At 38.5% G+C, this 19,332-nt stretch overlaps 1 long non-coding RNA gene across 10 annotated transcripts in view; it reads right to left on the bottom strand.

Annotated features, from left to right (window-relative positions):
* LOC143646075 (uncharacterized) overlaps positions 1-17,488 on the bottom strand; it is a 36,638-nt gene extending 19,150 nt beyond the window's left edge. For 3 of the 10 annotated variants that reach the window (XR_013157257.1, XR_013157256.1, XR_013157258.1), the window contains exons 1-3: positions 17,255-17,488; positions 5,933-6,044; positions 2,417-2,515 (exon numbers count right to left, since the gene is read on the bottom strand). This is a non-coding gene — a long non-coding RNA (uncharacterized LOC143646075). The remainder of the gene's footprint in view (positions 1-2,416; positions 2,516-5,932; positions 6,045-17,254) is intronic. The other 7 variants (XR_013157261.1, XR_013157263.1, XR_013157259.1 and 4 more) reach the window with 7 other exon arrangements.
* Between the last annotated feature and the right edge of the window lie 1,844 nt (positions 17,489-19,332).

The raw sequence follows: 19,332 nt of genomic DNA, 5'->3' as shown, positions 1-19,332 counted from the left end.
ACCACACCACATAGAAAGAGATCGGTGGATTCTTAAACACCCAGGGGGTACTACAAAGAAAAAAAATGGGGTGCTGGGTTTGAGGAGAACCCCTGATATCTATTGCCAAGGAGAAGTTAAAAAAGAAAAGGAAACAGTAGTTAAAACTAGAACAGTCAAACTAGTTTGTTCTCCCTTATGTCTCACAGCCTCGCAAATATCTAGAGAATATTTGAAAACTAGAGTTCCCCAAATCATCTCTTATATGGCCTTTTTCAGTTTTCTTTGGAACGCTGGGTAAGAGGAAAAATTGATGGTCTACTAGACACACCATGAGGTAAGGTAATGTGGATTAAGTATGACTTGTACAAAGATATAAATAAGTTTGAACTAGATTTACCTCTCTGAGTGAACCTTCTTCAGTATACCCTCTGATAATACTGACCTTCCTATAATACAAGGGTTATAGCTCTCACTTAGAAGACAGATTCCTTCTAGAGGGTTAGGGATAAACATAACTTTTCTACAAGCCTATCTCTGCTTTCTACGATTTGTCTTGAACCAATAAAATAACCACAGTTGTGGCAAGGACAATTCAATCTCTCTTCCCTTGTCACATTCAGAATTGAATCTCCAACGTCTGTCTCTTTTTTTTCTACCACATAGTTTCTGAGTCTCTGTATTTCTGTTTCATGTGTCTGTCTTCTGCAGAAGTCACCTGCAAAACTGCCTCATGGCAGACTAAATGATAAGCTTTATTACTCTTTCCTGGCAGCTGCCTGTGCTTTATTTCCTTTGATAGACAGGGAGGAGATTCATTCTCACCCTGTGTTCCTTGGCTCTCAGCTCTGAGTCTGAGAGGAAGGCAGGAGAGGATCAAGCAGAGTATGTTATTCTGTTATCAGAGGAGGCAGGAGTAGATGCAGAAGTAAATCTGCACACAGTTTTGACTCCTCTCAAACCCATGATGACCTCATTCGGTAGGGTGGAATTCTGTAGCAGACATCTGCATTCCATACGCTACCCAAGAAAGCTGAATTATGAGCCAGAATTATTTACTTTTATGAGTCAGTTTTATTCTCAGTGCTTTGCTTACATAATGGTCCTAGGGTTTTAGTACATAAGTTATCTCGGTTGGAAATATGCTGTCTATAAGAAACTGAAGATATTTCGTATTTGGTTTGGCAAAATCTGAACAATTTCTCAAGCTTACTTGATCAGAGGATCTACACCATCAGTCCTGGAGCCTTAAATGAACTTTCAGAGCTTCACATGTCATCCATGGACTCAGAATATTGCATCATTCATTTGAAGCTTTGATTAGAAGTAATATTATACCTTCACAGTGCCCCAAAATATATAATGGTATTGTGGCAGATTATATTTTCCCCAAATGGCCATAGCAATATTGTTCACATGTTTCTCCAGAATTTTGTCACTGTCTATCAGAAGACAGCACCTATTTCTCCTCATTTTGAAGCCAGGTGGGGCTTTGTGACTGCCTCAGGGAGTAGAATGCAGCAAAGATGGCATTGCATAATTGTTGAGGTTAGTTCATAAAGGGTGATATAACTTCCTCTTTCTTGGGACACTTGCTCTTAGAACCCAGCCACCATTTTGTGAGGAAGCCCAGGTGGCATGGGGAGGCTAGGAATAAATATTCCAGCCACAGCTGTAGCTGAATTCCCAGCCTACAGTCAGCATAGACCACCATGCATGTGAGTGAGCCTTCAGATGGATGATTCCAGCCCCCAGCCTCTAAGACACCCCAGCTGAATCCAAGGGGAGCGAAGACTAGTTATCCTCATTGAACCCTCCCCAAATTACTGATTTCTAAGCAAATGTTCTAAGGACTGAGTTTTAGGAAATAGATCACTAACCCAGGTTTAGATTATTTTTTCAAATGGATTACAGCTACAGTTAAGGGGAAAATAATTTAAACTCCTCCCTTCCTCCTCTCTCTCTCACTTCCTTCTTTTCTTTGTTCCATTCACCCTCCATCCCTCTCCCTCTCCCTTTATTCTATCTTCAATGATCAGGACTTAATGTTGTAATATCAGGGCCTTAAAGAAAAAACACAGAGCAGAGGAGAACACAGGCTATGCGCACTAGAGAGATAACAGAGAGCCCCTGTACAGCTGTGTCAAAGAGTACAATACTTCCTTTGGACAGTTTTACTTGGTCAGGTGGAAGACATTAACTATTTGCTACCCAAGTACACGCAGTGATTAGCACTTTGGAGGAACTCATGTAGCTTTTAAGACAGGCTTGCTTAGGCATTCAGTTCAGCCAAGTAAGTTAGAAAATAGTTTATAATGGAACACATAAAATGTTCTAACCAGTCTGTGCATAAAGGTCAACTTAATTGAAACCTGAACCTTAAAAAAGGGGAGAATTTGCCTTATCAATCATAAGATATTCAGAAAACAGTGCTAACCATTGCTCATTTCCACAGGTGAGAACCAATCCAAGTTCATTCACATTCAGATTATTTCATTTCTGGACTGGATTTTTTGATGTATCCTTAAGCAATGTCCTTTAACAAGAATATCAGAAAACCAAGTAAAAATTCTTGAAACAAGAAAATGGATTTTGCACGTTTTCTTTTCATTACCCATGATCTAGTTTATGTATTTACTCTGCATGTCCTTGCAATAAATATTTTGTAATTTTAATGACGCACATATATAGTGAATTAGACTGAATTTAATATAACTGTCTAGTATTCTTACAAATTATGAGCTTTCTTTTCTTTGCTGTCTACATCAGTACATGGGTTCTTTGAACTTATCATCCCTTCCATCTTCTATGGTTTTCTAAGTGTACCATGAGTGGATTGTCAATAAACTCCATTGTCTACAAAGCTTGCTTTGCTCAAGAACTGGGCAAAGTACTATTACCTTGAAAAAAATTATGAAACTCTCTTCCAGAAAGTTTCAGAAATTGAAAACTGAAGACTGTGACTATTGAAAATGAAAAGAAAAAAAGAATATTAAGAGTTTATACCACTTAATTGAAACCACAGGTAATGGAGGAGAAAGTTGGGATGTGAAACACCGTGGATACATTTGGAAAAAAAAAGTAAAATGTATGTCAAATATATATTTTATAAAATCAATAGTTTTTCCCTCATGTGGCCAATACATTGGAAGACAGTACTTTATAAGGTTTGCATCTCATTCTGTGGAGCATGATAGATTGTCCTCTGCCTTTTAAAGGGATGCTCTCCTTCCATTCCTGGTATATTGGAATAACTGATGGAAAACAAACAAACAAAAACATGAGTGCAGAAGTGCAGAAATCATTTTCCATTCATTCATGTGTTCAAGTATTTATTGAATGCCTTTTCTGCATCAGACACAGTTCTAGGACCTAGAGCTATACCAGTAGACAAAACTGTATCCCTACCTGTGTAAAGCTTACTTTGTTGTGGCAGCCAAAAGATAATAATTAAACACATATTTTAAAAGAGAAATAAATTATAAATTTTAAGAGGGTGATAAAGAAACCACTTTATCCTCACAGTGCATCCATTCACAAAACCTATCAGTCCTCCCTACAAAGGGAGCTGCAGAATCTGACTTTTCTCACCATGATTATTACCTCTCACCTCTAAGCCACCACCCTCTTTCATCTGTATTTTCACGGTAGTCTTCTAACTGGTCTCTTTGCTTCAGTCCTTACTTTCCCTAAAAGTCTGTTTTAATGAGCTATAGTAATCTATCATGTGTGTTAGTTTGTATTACTGTCTTCCCTGGTTCTGAGTAAAAGCCAAAGATCCTGCTATGACCTTCAACGTCCTTTGTGAACTTCATCCCCTGCTGCCCCTCCACTGTGTGACCTGACCATCCAACATTCTTCCTGTTGTCTTTGCTGCTCTAGAACACTGACTTCCTTATTCTTCTTCAAACACACCAGGCATCCTTCTACCTTAGGTTTTGGGGTAGGCAGAATTCCAAGATGGCGACCCAAGATTGATGGGCGTATGTGCAAACACTTTATCCCAGTTATTCACTCAAACAGCAATCTAGGTACTGCTGTGAAGGGATTTTATAGGTATAAATAAGGTCCCCTATCAGTTGGTCTGGAGACAGGGAGATTCCTTGGGTCGAATTCACCTGAATATGTGAGCCTTTACATTTGGGTTCAGTGTGGTGAGACACAGAAGAAGTCAGAGATTCAAGGCATCAGGGTGATTTCATGTGTGAGAAGCTCTTTGTTGGTAGCATGAAAATTTTTGCGATGTGACAAAAAATGTAGATGGCCTATAGAAACTGAAAGCATCCTTGGAAGTCAATCAACAAGGAACTGAGCTGCAAGGAATTGGACACTATTTTAAAAAGGAGATTAGAAGAGGACCCTGAACTTCAAATGACACCTTGATTTTACTTGTGTAAGATTCTAAGCAGAGAACACAGCTATTCCATGCCCAGACTTCTGACCTAAAGGAACTGTGAGATAATAAATATATGTTGTTTAAAGCCGCTGTGTTTATGCTAATTTGTTACTAAGCAATAGAAAAGCAAAACAGGCACTTTGCAGTTGTTGTTCTTCTTTCCTAAATGCTTTCCCCCCAGATATCTTTCTGTGTCCTCACTTCCTGCAAGTGTCTGACTAATTGTCATCTTCTCAGTCAGGTTTTATGTAACACAGTATAATGATATAAATAAAGTGACTAATTATGAAAGTGGGTATAGAGAAATTTTAGGGATAGTGCAGTTTCCTGGGGACTAGTGGGGAGGACTTCAAGGGGAAGAATAAATTATAATTGTCTATAGCAGTTATAGACCCTGGAGAAAGAGCTAGGTGGAGAAGACCAACTAACAGGAACTTTGTCATTCTGCCTCAGGCATGCAGTCAGCTCATGACAGTTATCTAGAAGCAGCAACTCAGGAAATAATATCCCTCAGTCTCTCCTCCCTCTCTATTTACTGTCTGTTTCTCCTACTAGAATACAATTATTTCAGGGATTTTTGGCCACCTTTGTTCCTTTCTTTATCCCTTGGGCCTAAAATAGTGCTGGAACAAAGTATTCACCATCCATCAAATGAATGAATGAATGGGATGGAACACTATTGTAGATTGGTCAACAGAGAGAGATTTCTCTAGCTTTTGAGCTGTGACTTAACTTACGTGACCAAGAAAAGAAAAAGGAGATGAAGTTCTACATAGAGAAATCACCAAAAGTCAAGGTCCTAAGGAAGAAATAAGTTTGCTATGTTTGAGGAATAGGGTATTGGAGGCAGGATACTTTTGGAGTTTACATCGCTGGAGTTTGCAGGGATCAGATCATGGCAGGTCTGGTAGGATATGGTAAGGGATTTTCTTTCAATTTTAAATGTAAGGGACAGGTAATGTGAGGTTTTAAGCTGAGGAGGAATAAGATGTTTGTAACGATATGTCTACCTCCTAACCCCTGGAACTTACAGGCCTGATCTTATTTTGATAAAAGGTCTTGCAGATGATTAAGTGAAGGGTCTTTAGATGAGATCATCCTGGATCATCAGTGTGGGCCCTAAATCCAATGACAAATATCCTTATAAGGCAAGAGGTAAAGACATGGAGAGGAAAAGGTCAATGAAGGTAGAGGCACAGACTGGTGTGATGCATCTACAAGGTGAGGAATGCCTGGGGCCACCAGAAGCTGGAGGAGTCAAGGTAGGAGCTTTCCCTAGAGCCTTCAGAGATAGTAAGGTCCTGGTGACACCTTGATTTCAGACTTCTAGCCTCCAGAGCTCTGAGAAAAATAAATCTCCATTGTTTTAAGTGACCAACATGTAGAAATTTGTTATAGAAGCCACAAGAAACTAACATAGCATATTTGACTCAGAGGAAAATTTAAAAATAAGGAAATAACAGTATTGATGGGAACATGAGTCTACTCTGATTCTCTGGTATATTACATACTTTTCTTAGCTTAGCATCTTGATGAACTAACCCAATTCCTTTTTACCTGCCTTTGGTATTTTCTTGCCAGGAGAGTTCATGTTCATTGGACCCTGTAGCTGTTTGGTGAGTGTCTTCTGAGTTTACTCCTGGAAAGCCCCCATGCGTTATCTGTGGTACTGCGCAATGAAGGAAGAGTTGTAATTTTCCTTTTTAACTTCATATCTCAAGAGCTCTCAAGTTCTTTACCTAAGAAAACTTCTCAGTAGTTATTATTAAGATATTGTATTATTAGTCATTATTTGTATTACTGAGCTGTGAATTCATAAGAAAATCAAATAACTAGAGTCAAGCAGTCTTTGTTCAAATCCCATCTCAGTCTCTTTGTAGCAAAGCAACATTGGGCAAAACTTCAACCTCTCTGTGTTTCAATTTGTAATCTGCAAAAATATCCTGAATGATGCTAATTCTTTGAGTTACTGAGAGCCTTGAATGAAATAATGTCTGTAAAGTGCCTAGAATTATAGTTATAATCAATAAATGTAAGGGATTATTCTTAGATATTATTTTAGATGGTGCAAGTGGGACCTGGTAGAGGGAAGAAAAAGATTGGCTTTTATTTCTTCTCCCACATAGTTACTCTAGCCTGGAGGAATAAGTGCCAGCATTGATGTTTCTAGTAGCTCACTGAGGCAAGGAGTCTTCAAAGGGAATTTGATGGAGGGAAAGGCATTGTGGAGAAAAGAAAGAAGTGGAGTTGGAATTCTTGAGCACTCTTCAGACTAGGAAAGGCCTGTGCAGGTTTAGGAGTGGTGCATACCAGTGCCTGCTCTCACACAGCCTACTCCAAAGGCAAGGTAGAGATTCGGAAATGCTGGGGCCTAAATCATAAGAGATGTGACTTTGGAAGTTAAATGGAAATATTGGGCCCAAGCTTGACATGACGTAGTGGGCTCTCCTGTTTTCAATGAACCCATTGGACAATTTGCATATAAGTAGTGACAATAAAGATAACAGGTCTTTTACCCGATTTCCAAACATTGCAGAATGTCTCTGGACTCTTACGTAACCTAAGGAGAGTGACTGGTTCCTTAAAACATCTAGTTAAACTGATTTCTTACCATTCTGATTAGTGGGCTCTCCAAGTTGAATTTAATATCGAAAAGTAATGTGATGGAGTAAACGTAAAGCCTAAAACATATTGATAATGACAATGATAATGATAATAAATATTCAAATAAGTGAATTTGCATTGCCCAGTTTTCTGTATGGCATTTCAAATTTTAAGTCAAAGTCACTATTGTGGAATGACAGTATTTGAAGTCTCAAAATAAAAGATTCCTGAAGAAGTCTCAAATAAAAAAGAGAAGGGGCTCAACTAGAGCTAATGGATAATATGGAAGCTTTCTTTTCACTTACTCTTTTTATCATTAGGTCATTGAAATGGAAGAGATCTCAGAAGACATTTTAATCTTCCTGCTTGTCTCTGAGAAAGACTGAGAGTATTATGTCTTCCTGGTACTTCACTCTGGGATTATTCTGCTTACTGAAATCTGCTCTTTTCTTTATAGGTTTGTACAGTAAAACTATTTAGATGAGCTGAGGTGCAGTTCCTTAAAAAGATGTGTAATTCAGGTTGGCTTTTTAAATGACTGTCTCTGAAATGCAGAAATGTGTAACAAAATCAACAACATTTCAATGGGCAGAAATATTGAATGTTCCTTTGTTACACTGGACGTCTTTGAAAACCTGGAATGCCTTTCCAGTGTTTGGCAGTCTCCTGAGAGACATGCATCAAACTCTACTCTTGTTGGTGGGCTGGTTAGATGATACAGAAGCACTTTTATGTTTGAAGCATCTTAAGAGGTTTCATAAATGAAAAATGTGACTTTTTTCTTTTTGTGATAAAGCACTCATTGTTTTTGCCCAGTGACTCTTGATCTAGTTTATGAAGTTTTTGAAACTAAATTATTTGAGACTGAACTTTTAAGCTTCTGTATTAAGTAGGACAAGAACCAGTTTGCTCTCAAACATTTGTGGAGATGCTATACTGAGGGCATATAAGATAGTGGAAGAGAACATATGTTGTGGGATCAGAATGTCCGGGTTTGGAACACAGTTCCACTATATTCTAGCTGTGTGAACTTCCATCTCCCTGAAAGCAGACCTTGAGACAAGGGCTTAGATGCAGGCAGTTAAACCTGGAGGGTGATCCCAAGAAGGAGTAGTGAAGGAGTAAGGAAAGTGAGATAAGGGAGGGAGAGAAGCCAACAATGGTGTGATAATAGCTGGCTAGTGCTGTGGGCAAACAGGGCTCTATCCAGCCAGGGCGGAAGTAGCCTGAAGAACATGCTTTAGAATTGTCCCATCAAGGAATAGGGAAGCTGAACTATGTATACAACTGATTCCTGTTTCTCACTATTGAGAGTTACTCTTAGGGTATTAAGTCCCAGGCTTTGCCTAAGAGCACCATAAGCTCTCTGAGTCCTGGAGAACCAGAGGAGATAATCAGAGAAAGGCTGGCACTTGATGGGGGAAGCTCTCAGGATAAAGAGGGGAGCTTGGACATGGGCAGTATTTATGGAGGATGCATTAACATTATATGTTACAGAACTTTACTAAAGATAAGGAAAGGATTGCTTGAGAATAAGTCAATCTGTGAGGAAAAATATAAAAACATATTCTACCCATTTTCTATACAATGCTGTATAGATTCTACAACTCTGTGTTTGCACATTGAGGGGCTCTGACCCAGTCTCCAACAGCTTCCCACTATATTGTGCAGTAAGGGAATAACCCTTGTCTGGTTAGAAGTGCAATATACTGTTTTCTTATACAGTGTGCACTGGCACGTGTGCTTTGCACAACAGGCTGCTCATGAATGATCATAGGGATTTGAGTCTTTTTAGTAGGGAACTAACATCAGAAAATAGCTTGACTTTTCCCTGCTTCCTCTCTGCAGGAATCAGAGTTGTTATGCAATGTAGTCTGTGATCTCCAGGTATTGTGTTGCTGGGATGCTCTTTTTAAGCCTCTGAGGCAGCATGAGGCTTTTCAGATCACATGGGAATTAAAAGTGGGCTCCTAGCCCCACCTTGATCATAAAAGCTGAGTAAGATGCTACAGGGCTCCATCGCCCCACAGAAGCTTCAAACAACCAGCAAGAGCTGGCAGAAACATTTTTTCCAGAGTTTTGGAAGGACTATGGTATCAGGCCGAGTGCCAAATCAAGAACAAATACTACTTGAAAGTTGTAGAATCTTATGGTGCCCTGTCTGTCCCCTTCCATACACTCACCGGCTCAGTGTGATTTGGCCTGTGCTCTTGGTGCTAATCTTTGGTCCTGGTTCCAGAGGGAGCAGAATAACTCCCATGCACATAGCGGGAGCATGTATGTCTAGCTGGTGGTCCGCCTGCTGGTGGTCACCTGAGGGGCTCCCCATCCAAGAACTTGCCCTGTGTGTAGAAGGTATTCACCAGGCTCTCCTAAAGAATACTATGGGAGAGCAGTCAAGTCGTGCTGCCTACAGCAAAGGATTTCTGGTTGCAGGACATTCAGCACACTGCCCAGGATCTTGAGGAAAGTTTCTTATGGAAGAGAGGTCATTCAGAACCCTGTAGATAAGGAAATTCCTAGACCCTCTCATGCATGCCCAAGTTTAAGACACGGGTGCAGAAAAGATCAGGGAGCCCCTAGACATCAGCCTGGAGCTATTCTTGAAATTCATTTTATGGATAAACCAGGAAGGCGACTACTCTCACACATCAATCTGAAGAGTGTGGGAAAGGTTTTATTTTTAGTTCTTTGCATTCAAAGTAATCTCTGTCATAATATTACCTGATAACAAGCTTGAGGCACAGATGCCTTAAATTCCAGCAATGATGTGCTAAAATATCAAGATGTCCAAGTTTCAGTGGAAGGTTACAAAACATACAAAAACACAGAAAGTTATGGCCCAAGTAAAGAAGATTAAAGCATCTGAAACCTTCAGTGAGAAGGACCAGATATGGAACATATCAGACAAAATCATTACCAAAATGTGCTCACAGAACTAAAGGAAAACATCAACAAATAACTAAAGGAAATCAAGAAAATGGTAGGTGACCACAAAGAGAATACCAATAGAAAGATGGAAATCATGGAAAGGTACCAAAACAGTGCTGAAGACCAGAGTAAAAGAAATAATAATAAAAAAATCTTAGAAGGGATCAACAGCAAATTGGTGCTGGCAGAAGAAAGAATCATAGAACTTAAAGATAAAACAATTGAAGTCATCCAGTCTGAGAAGCAGAAGGAAGAAAGAATGAAAAACAAAACTGAACAAAGCCCAAAGAATCTATGGGACACCATGAAGCATGTAAATATACACTTTGTAATAGTCCCAGAAAGAAAGAGAGAAAGGGGCAGAGAGAGCACTCAAAGAAATAATGGATGAAAATCTCCCAAATTTAATAAATGACATGAATCTATACATTCAATACAGTCAAGAAATTCCAAACAGGATAAACACAAATAGACCCATACCATAGCAAATTATAATCAAACTGTCTAATGCCAAAGCCAGAATTCTGAAAACCACAAGAGAGGAGCAATGTGACATACACAAGGGAATCTGAATAAGATTGGTTCTTATTCTATTTCTATTTCTTATTCTATTTCTGATTCTATTGCATCAGAAACCATGGAGGCAAGAAGGTAGTAGAATGACATATTTAGTGAGCTGAAAGCAAAAAATTGCCCAAGAATTCTATCTCAGATTAAGATATCCCCAATAAAGTTTAGGGAGTACAGTATCACTAGACTGTATTACAAGAGGTACTAAGAAAGTTTCTCAGGTTGAAAGGAAAGGACACTAGGCATTTGATTGAAGCCATACGTGCTGGTTTGAAATGATGTATGTACCCTAGAAGAGCCATGTTTGAATCCTAATCCCATTTTGTAAAGGCAGCCATTTCTTCTAATCCCTATTCAGTATTGTATGTTTGAAACTGTAATTAGATCATCTCCCTGGAGACGTGATTTAATCAAGAGTTGTTAAACTGCATTAGCTGGACACATGTCTCCACCCATTTGGGTGGGTCTTGATTCGTTTCTGAAGTCCTATAAAAGAGGAAACTTTTGGAGAATGAGAGAGATTTCTGAGAGAGCAGAGAATGACACAGCCATGAGAAGCAGAGTCCACCAGCTATTGACCTTTGGAGATGAAGAAGGAAAATACCTCCTGGGAAGCTACATGAAACAGGAATGATTTTCCTGATATTTTGGTCTCAGAAGATGTCCAGAGAGTCACTAGTAGAGACTTTGCAGTTCTCACAGTCTGTTGAAACTACTCAACCGAATCATTGTAATGTTAAAACAGACAGAACAATACATAAATGGATAAGCATTCCTATGTTCCAATAAGATTTATTTATGGATACTGTCATTTTGAAGGCTTATCCTTTAAACTTTTGATTTTGATAAAATTTCAAACTTAAAAGATAGTTGCAAAGATGATACAAAACCCATAGAGAGTACTCCAACATAGAAGACCCAATTTTAAGTTTGCCACATTTGCCATATCACTCTATCTATCCATCTTTCTAGCAATACATCCATCTTACCTATTTTATCTATCTATCCTCTGAATATTTGAGAATAGTTCCTTGAACACATAGCACTTCAGTTAACATTTCCTAAGTACCTTAAGTACAGTTATCAAGTTCCAGAAATTTAACATTAATGTAAAACTTAGTCTATATTCCATTTTTTTGATAAGTCACAAAATATACTTTTGAGACATTTCTTCTTCATTATTAGATCCCGACCAGGCTCATGCATTTTATTTGTCATTTTCTTTTTAGTTGCTCTTTTTCTTTCTAGAGTTGTGGAAACATACTTACAACTTCAAAGTTTTCCATCACACCAGTCCCAAGCATATCATATATTGAGATTAATCAAGTTTACAATGTTGTTCTACCCTCACAACCATCCACTGGTAGAACTTTCCCACCAACCCAAACAGAACCCCTAATCCATTATATATTAACTCCCCACTCTTCCTGTCTCCATCCCTGGTAATGTGTATTCTACATTTTATGTCTCTGAGGGTACCCATTCTAGCTATTTCAAAAATGTGCAATGATATTTGAATTTCAAATAATTTTCATGTGTCAAGAGGATACCCCTCTTGAGTTTTGCTTTTTTTTTTTGCTTCTTAGAAAATGTAAAATCTTTTCTTAGCTCACAGGCCTTTCAAACACAAGTTGGTGGGTTTGACCCACAGACTATAGTGTGTTGACCTCTGCTATAGAGTATCCAGAATAGTCATAAGGAAGAAAAAAATGCTATACAGAGTTTTAAGTACTCTGCTGATGTTAACATCCACGAGTTGAAGAGAGTATTTCAGTCTGGAAATTCATTTTTCTCTTTTGGAATTCTAGAATGCTCAGATGAAAAAATGGCAGAGAGGCAAGGAAATGAAATAAAGAGTTGAGACTTAATGCTTTTGACATTTTTCAGCAACATCATTGAAGTACTGTTTTCAGAAGATTCAGAACAATGAGTTTGGAGCTTCCATCCCCCTGTTGCTCTGACTTGACTCTATCACTGTGTGATGATGAGGCTCTAGTGTCACCTTGGCCATGTGATAGTGCCCAGTTTTTGGTCAAGTATGTACTGGCCTTACCATTACTGCAGGGACATTTCATGGCAGGTTAATAAGCCAGAAGTCTGGTTTATTAAATCATCAGTCAGTTGATTGCATCTGTGGCTGATTACATCTGTGATCAACTAAGGCAATGAAAGAATCCAGTTAGTTGAATTTAATCCAATCAGTTGAAGACTTTTAAGGGATATTAAAATATTTCACTTTATTTTCAGCCAGCCAGCCTCTCTTGGAGAGTTCCTCAAGGGCTTTCATCAGAGCTGCCAGCAAGCGGCCTGCCATATGGAATTTGGCTTATGCATCCACACAGTTGTGTGAGACACTTTTAAAATCTCATTTTATATATATATATATACACACACACACACATATATATATAGTATATATACATATATATAATATATATGTAGGTTATATAATATATAATATTCTGCTTCTCTAGAGAACCCTGACTAATAAACCCAGGTTCCAGGGGCTGGCCTGTGCCAGAGAACTATTCTGTGTGCTATATGATTGGTATTGTATTAGATATAAACAATCCAATCAAGTTAATGACATTCTTTTCTTCAGGAAATGTTGGATAAAAAAGGCAGGTCCTGGGCGGTGCAATGGTGGCTCAGTGGCAGAGTTCCCACCTGCCATGCTGGAGACCCATGTTTGATTCCTGATGCCTGCTCATGCGAAAAAAAAAAAAAAAAAAAGTAGGTCCTCTGTCCTGGTAGATTTGAACTTGAGAGAGTGAAGGCTGGAGCATCAGTACCTGTTTTGGTGCGGTAAAGGGCAAATATCTTTGAGAACGGAGGCAGCACAACTCAAGAGGGAACGGAATAAGAAACAGAAAGGATGTGTTAGACTTGATTGAAATCTTCCTTAAAATGATCCCCTTCTCTGTATTTCCATTACTTGAGTCAATACATTCTCTGTTTGACTGAGCTAGAACTGATCAGATTTTCTGTCCCTTACTTGATAGAGCCCTAATTTATGTAACTCACATCTGGTTTAAGTGTTATACAATTCTCTATCTTTGGAACCAATCATGTAAACAAATGATCCACAAAATCAATTGTTCCCTGTAGCACTGACCTGAATATAGTGGCCAAAATTTGAGAGATACACAGTAACAACTGCGTATGGAGAGAGACTGTCACTCTCCTTGTATTAATGCCAGCTCATTATTCCTATGGAAATGGCACACAATGGATAAAACACACATGCACAACTCTCCTTTCCTTAAATGCAGTAATTGGCTGCCATAAAAAAATCAAATTAACAGAGATCCCCAAGGTCTCAATTATTGCAAGGAGAGAAATGGGGGTGGGAGGAAAATGGCATTATTTTACTTAAGTTAGTCTGCCCTACATTGTATGCAGAATCCTGCTTTCTAAAACACTGAGCCCAGGTTTTCTCTACGCAAGCATGTGAGCTTAGGAAAAGAAATTGTGCCTATTTTCCTAATTGCCATTTGTAACTTTGGGGATGCTTATGAGCACTGATTTCTTTGAAAACCAGGGAGAGCTACAAACAACAAAAGACAGAGTTAATCCAAATCTTACAGCTTTATAGGTACAATTAAGTTGACATGCACTGCAAAGTAACATCGCTCAGCCTGCAAGTCTCGGTTTTGGGGCCCCGGGCTATCCACTGTGGTGTGTCTAGTGAGCACATTTGCTGACTGCTTAGACATTGGGTGTATATTGTAGCTGAGGGCCAATCCCCAGCAAAGCTCCGCGTTCTCCAATTCAGCTCTGGATTATGAAATTTCACCAAAACGGAATTTGAAACTGAATATCAGAACAGATTTTCTTCCTTTAATACTAATAGTCATAATAGGTTTAAATAAGTAAGGATGACCTGTCTTGTGCTTTTTAACTCAGGTTTTTAATTTTTATTCTCTCTTTTTTTTCTTACAGTGAAGACACATGCAGAAAGTTGTTGAGAGAATAGTACAATTTAGATAAATCTCAAACTTCTAATATTTTTTTTCTCCTTTCTCTTCCTTGCAATTTGTCTTGGTCCCTCAAGATTTAGCTTAATGATAAATTCTTCAGCCATATTCTGTAAACATAGGTATCCTCTTCTTTCCTTGTGCTACAATGGCATTCTAGGTATACTCTTATTATAAAATTTATTATGCTTTAAGATAAGGGAACATAAATATCAGATTTTACCTACTTTACACCAAATGGTGGCCTCCTTAAGGAGACAGTTCATGTGGTATTTAGACCTATCTATCTAACACATATAGTGCCTGACTTGGAATAATTACTCAGTTAATATTTGCAGTATTTGTTGATAAAATGAATAAATCACTGGGAAGCTGTCTGCAGCAGTTAACCACTTCGGCATGGTAACTGACAGCACAGAATATGAAAATGAAAATCAAAATGTTTCAAAAATAATTTGTACCTCCTCCTCACTGAGGCAAACTGTATTAACAACAGATGTGACCTTCCACAACTTTTCCCCATTGTATCAGTCAGCAATTGCTATGTAACAAATTATCCCCAAGTTCAGCAATTATAAAACATTTATTATATCACAATTTCAGAGATTTGGAAGTCCAGGAATGGCTTGACTGGGTAATTCTGGCTCTGAGACTCTCTTGAGATTGAAGTTAAAATGCCAATGTCATCTGAGGGTTTCAGTAGAGCTGGAAAATCTGCCCTATGAGGCCTCGTTTATAGAGTTAGTTATTGGTCTTAGTTTCCTTCTGATTCTTGGCAGGAGATCTTAGTTCCTTGCCATTAAATCTCTCCAGAGAGCTACTTGAGAGTTCTCACAATGTGGCAACAGCCTTTTCCTAGATCAAGCAATTTAAGAGAGAGCGAGAACAAGGAAAAAACAAAAATGTCATTCCTGAGGTAGCCTTGAAAGTCACAAACCATCACTTCTGCTACATTTTGGTCACACAGACCAATTCTTATACAGTGTGGAAGGAACTACACCATGGGGTGAACTCCAGGAGCCAAGGGTCATTGGGGACCATTTTGGGGGCTGGTCACCATACATAGAGTTTTCTGATATTGTTTTTATAAAAATGTAATCATTCTATATATATTTATTTGCAACTTATTTTCTTCACATGGTGGATATGGATCTAAGTCATTCCTTAAGTTGTAGCTAACATTATAGTCAGTTTATTTCATCCCTATCAATTCAGGTTGTTTCTAGTAATTTCCAGAATAATAAGGATTCCTGTAATGTAATCTTGCATATTTGTATTTTTACTTAATCAAATTACTTGATTACTTGATCAAAGATCAAGTAGACACTATCTTTCAGAATCATGGCAGCATTTACTTTGTATTAACAGCGTACTGGATTATTGTTTTTCTGTACTCTGGCACTCTGAGGGGAGAGAAAATGCATTACATTTGCGTTTTATTTCTGTAATTTGCATTTTCTTTCCTATAAAAGAGCTTCAGCACCATTTAATATGTCTATTGGCTTTTACCTTCTCTTTTCTGTAATCTTTTCTAAGGAGAAACTTCTCTTTCCTTAATGTATAGGGAACTTTTGATTTATTGCATTTAGTTAGAAATACAATTTTAATAGCTCCAACATACAATATCTTCAAAAGAGTACCAGGTATCTGTTTCACTACCTCTTTGACTTGATATACCTAAAAGTTCACCTGGATTCAGGAGCTCAAACATACACAGAGATATTGTACATCTTATTTCTGGAGAACTTCAACATTAGGTGAGGAATTGGCTGGTGGCATGTAAAGTGTTATTACTGAACTCCATCCTCTGCCCCAGAAAGTGGTGCATTAAACAGTCTGTTGACTTTAAGATTACCTTGGAGATAGATCACAGAATTTAAAATGCAGTCAGTCAGAAAGCAAAATTGCTTGGGAATAAAAGGCAATAATTACTATCACTCTTTCTGCAACTGGTGAAATAAAAAAGGGGAAAAAAACCTTCCACTCTAAACCTTGAAACCTCAGCAAATATCCAGAGGCTTGAGCCTGCATATTGCAATCAAAGCAGCTTTCCTTGGGGTAAGCAAAAACTGCAAACTTCCCTCTCACTGTGTGTTTTTAAGCCCAAACTGCTTTGATTGGGTTTCTGTCTAAGCACAATAAACACTCTTGACCTTGAATTATCCTGTTAGGAGATAAAAATCTGGTTTCTGGAAGAAGCACTAAAAATGAATTCTTTGCTCTCTGTCATTTTTAATGAACAGTGCCCAGTGACAAATCAATAAAGGTAGTATGACAAACTGTGATTAAATAAATTCTAAATAAAATCCCAATGAGATCAATGTTTAATATATTGTATATCTAAAAGCACATCTCTTGGGTTAGTGCTGCACTATACAGGAATCATTTTGGGTTAATTACAGTGGGGATTGTTGAGAAAAGAGAAGACAACAAATTATATGATATTCCCATCAATGCCTTAAAGAATATGCTTAGATTTCAAGTTCTTACCATACTATTTGGGAGAATTTGCAGATAGGAAAACAGTCCTTTTAATTGGCAAGAATGTCCTATGTTTCTACAGAATAGTTTCTGATATATTGATATGGGGTCTCAGGGATAATTTCTCTTTCCTACCCTAACCTCTGAAGACTGGATTTGTATTCACAAATATTTGTTGTCCTTTCTGGGCCCCCAAGGAAACAGATGTGTATTAAATTTGTCATCTGTAATTTATGAAGCTACTATTTACAAAAATAGATGGAATGTAGATTTAAATGTACAAAAACTCAAGGCCAAAAAATTGAGGTGTACTCACCAATCCTCACCTCAAATGGATATGGACAGAGAGGCAGTCCTTAGAGAGTGACACATCCTTAGGCTGAGTAACAGTTGGAGGTGACATCACAGGCAGGTTGCTAGGCGACCAGCTATCCTGCCCTCACTTGCATTCCTCACTGTCTCCCAGAAGACTCGGGAGCCCATTGATTTGGTTTATCTGAGTCCCTCCAGATAGAGAATAGGGTGTACAAAGTAGATGGAGAAAGGTTAAGGAGTGGCAGGTGAAAGATATCTGGTACATTGGGGAGATTTGTCCTTTTATTTCTCCCTCCACTGACAACAGTCTTGGCCCTTTGTCTTGCTCTCACCAATGATATCTGAGTAGAAACGTGATACTTTCAGAAAGAAGCTGTAAGAACTGCCCTATGTTTCCCCAGGCTCCTGGCTTCTGTTTTCACAGAAATCCATGTCTGGATGGATCCTCCATCAGCCTGAGTTCCTAAGTGACTTTACTGAGTAGAGCCTATTGCCTACCCCTCAGTGGAATTAAATGTGAGGGAGAAGTTCACTTAGATGTCTAAAACTCTTCAGAATCGTGCAGCATACTTTATCCTCTCCTAACTGATAAATTTAACGATAAACGTCCTGCCATTAAACTATGGAGTCTTATTTTTGTAGTTAGAAAAGGCAGCTTGCTAGCTGTGAGAGCAACCCAGTATCAAATTGTTTCCCAAATGTTGGAAGACACTTCACAGGGATTTTGAGATTCAGGCTGACACCTCTATATTGTTGGTGTTGTTTTAAGATAGTTCGTTTAGGATTACCATAATATTTAAAACCCAGACTAAATGAAATAGGAATGATTATTTTGAAGAAACAAATGCCTTTAATTTGCTACTTAAGTTCCTTAGGCCTCTCTAAGAAATTTTGAAAATGCATCTTTGCAAGCTCCTTTATGAGGCTGATTTCAAACTGTGAAGGGAACTAACTGTGAAGGGACAGAAGGGCCTTACTGTATACTAAAGTCGATTTTTAGAAGTTCTGTTCTCATCCCTAGAACAATGGTAGAGAGCTTAGATTCTGGCTAAAACCCCCGGAGTCTTGTGTAGCACAGATTCTGGCTAAATAGAGAAAATGTATTCTTGCCTTCCCTGCAGTTCTTTGGCTGTTTTTATGTTGTTGGTTGTGGCATTTCCACCTGAGGGCTTTGGAGACACTTTTGGAGAAAGACCTGACATCCTGGCTCTTCTGATGGTGGATTGTTTCCTTACTTTTTAAATGGGATTAAGTATGTCTCACAGGGTTGATGTGATGACCAGATAAATATATACTTGAAAGCTAGTAGAACAAAGCCTGGCAAGTAAGCCCTCGCCAAATGATAGCTATGCTGCTGCTGCTTCCTCAGAAGTGAGGATTCTAAACCTAATCTTTCCCTGTGTGCATAGCATTGCTATTGAGACATGCATGGCAACTTTCAAAGAAGGGCCTGCCAAGTTATCTGCTTTGGAAACACACAGTAGTGAGGGAAGATAATTGAAATATAGGATAAGGACCTGGTGTGACCCTCTCACTCAGCTGAGCCTTTGATGTCTGCCACACTAATTCATGCTTTGCCTCCTGAAAAATTGATTGACCGTCTGTAAATATTCCCAAACCTCCCAAAGGTCATCTGGAAGAAAAGATAAATAACTCAAGTCGCTAATTGCTAAGGGAGAAAGACAATGCATTTGGTCCCTGCGATGAATGGGAAAAGAATCTCATTTGTTAGAATGTGAATATGTCGGTACTTCCTACTGGCTAGATCAGAAATAGGGTTCCAACATAGATTCTCAGGGAGCCTTTGCATGTTAGAGGACTTGGTGTCCAGTTGGCTCTTGGCTTGATACCTTCAAAACATTGTCACTTAGAGTACTGCAGCTTTTAAGCTTTTAATCATTGCTCACTCACATGCTTGGAAGTTCACCAAATGCTGAGCTGCATTTCAATAGCTCCACTGTTGGGCTCACATTTTTCTCACAATGTCTTTATGTAATGCATGAAGTAGCTGGATGTAGTTTATTAAAGTAACTAATTGTATGATAAATGGACGTCTTAAAATAGTCTTTGAGAGACACG

Source organism: Tamandua tetradactyla, chromosome 9 (genome assembly GCF_023851605.1).
Source record: "Tamandua tetradactyla isolate mTamTet1 chromosome 9, mTamTet1.pri, whole genome shotgun sequence".
Lineage (NCBI taxonomy): Eukaryota > Metazoa > Chordata > Mammalia > Pilosa > Myrmecophagidae > Tamandua > Tamandua tetradactyla.
Note: the sequence above shows the minus strand (reverse complement) of the source record. Positions and strands in the feature narration are given on the sequence as shown.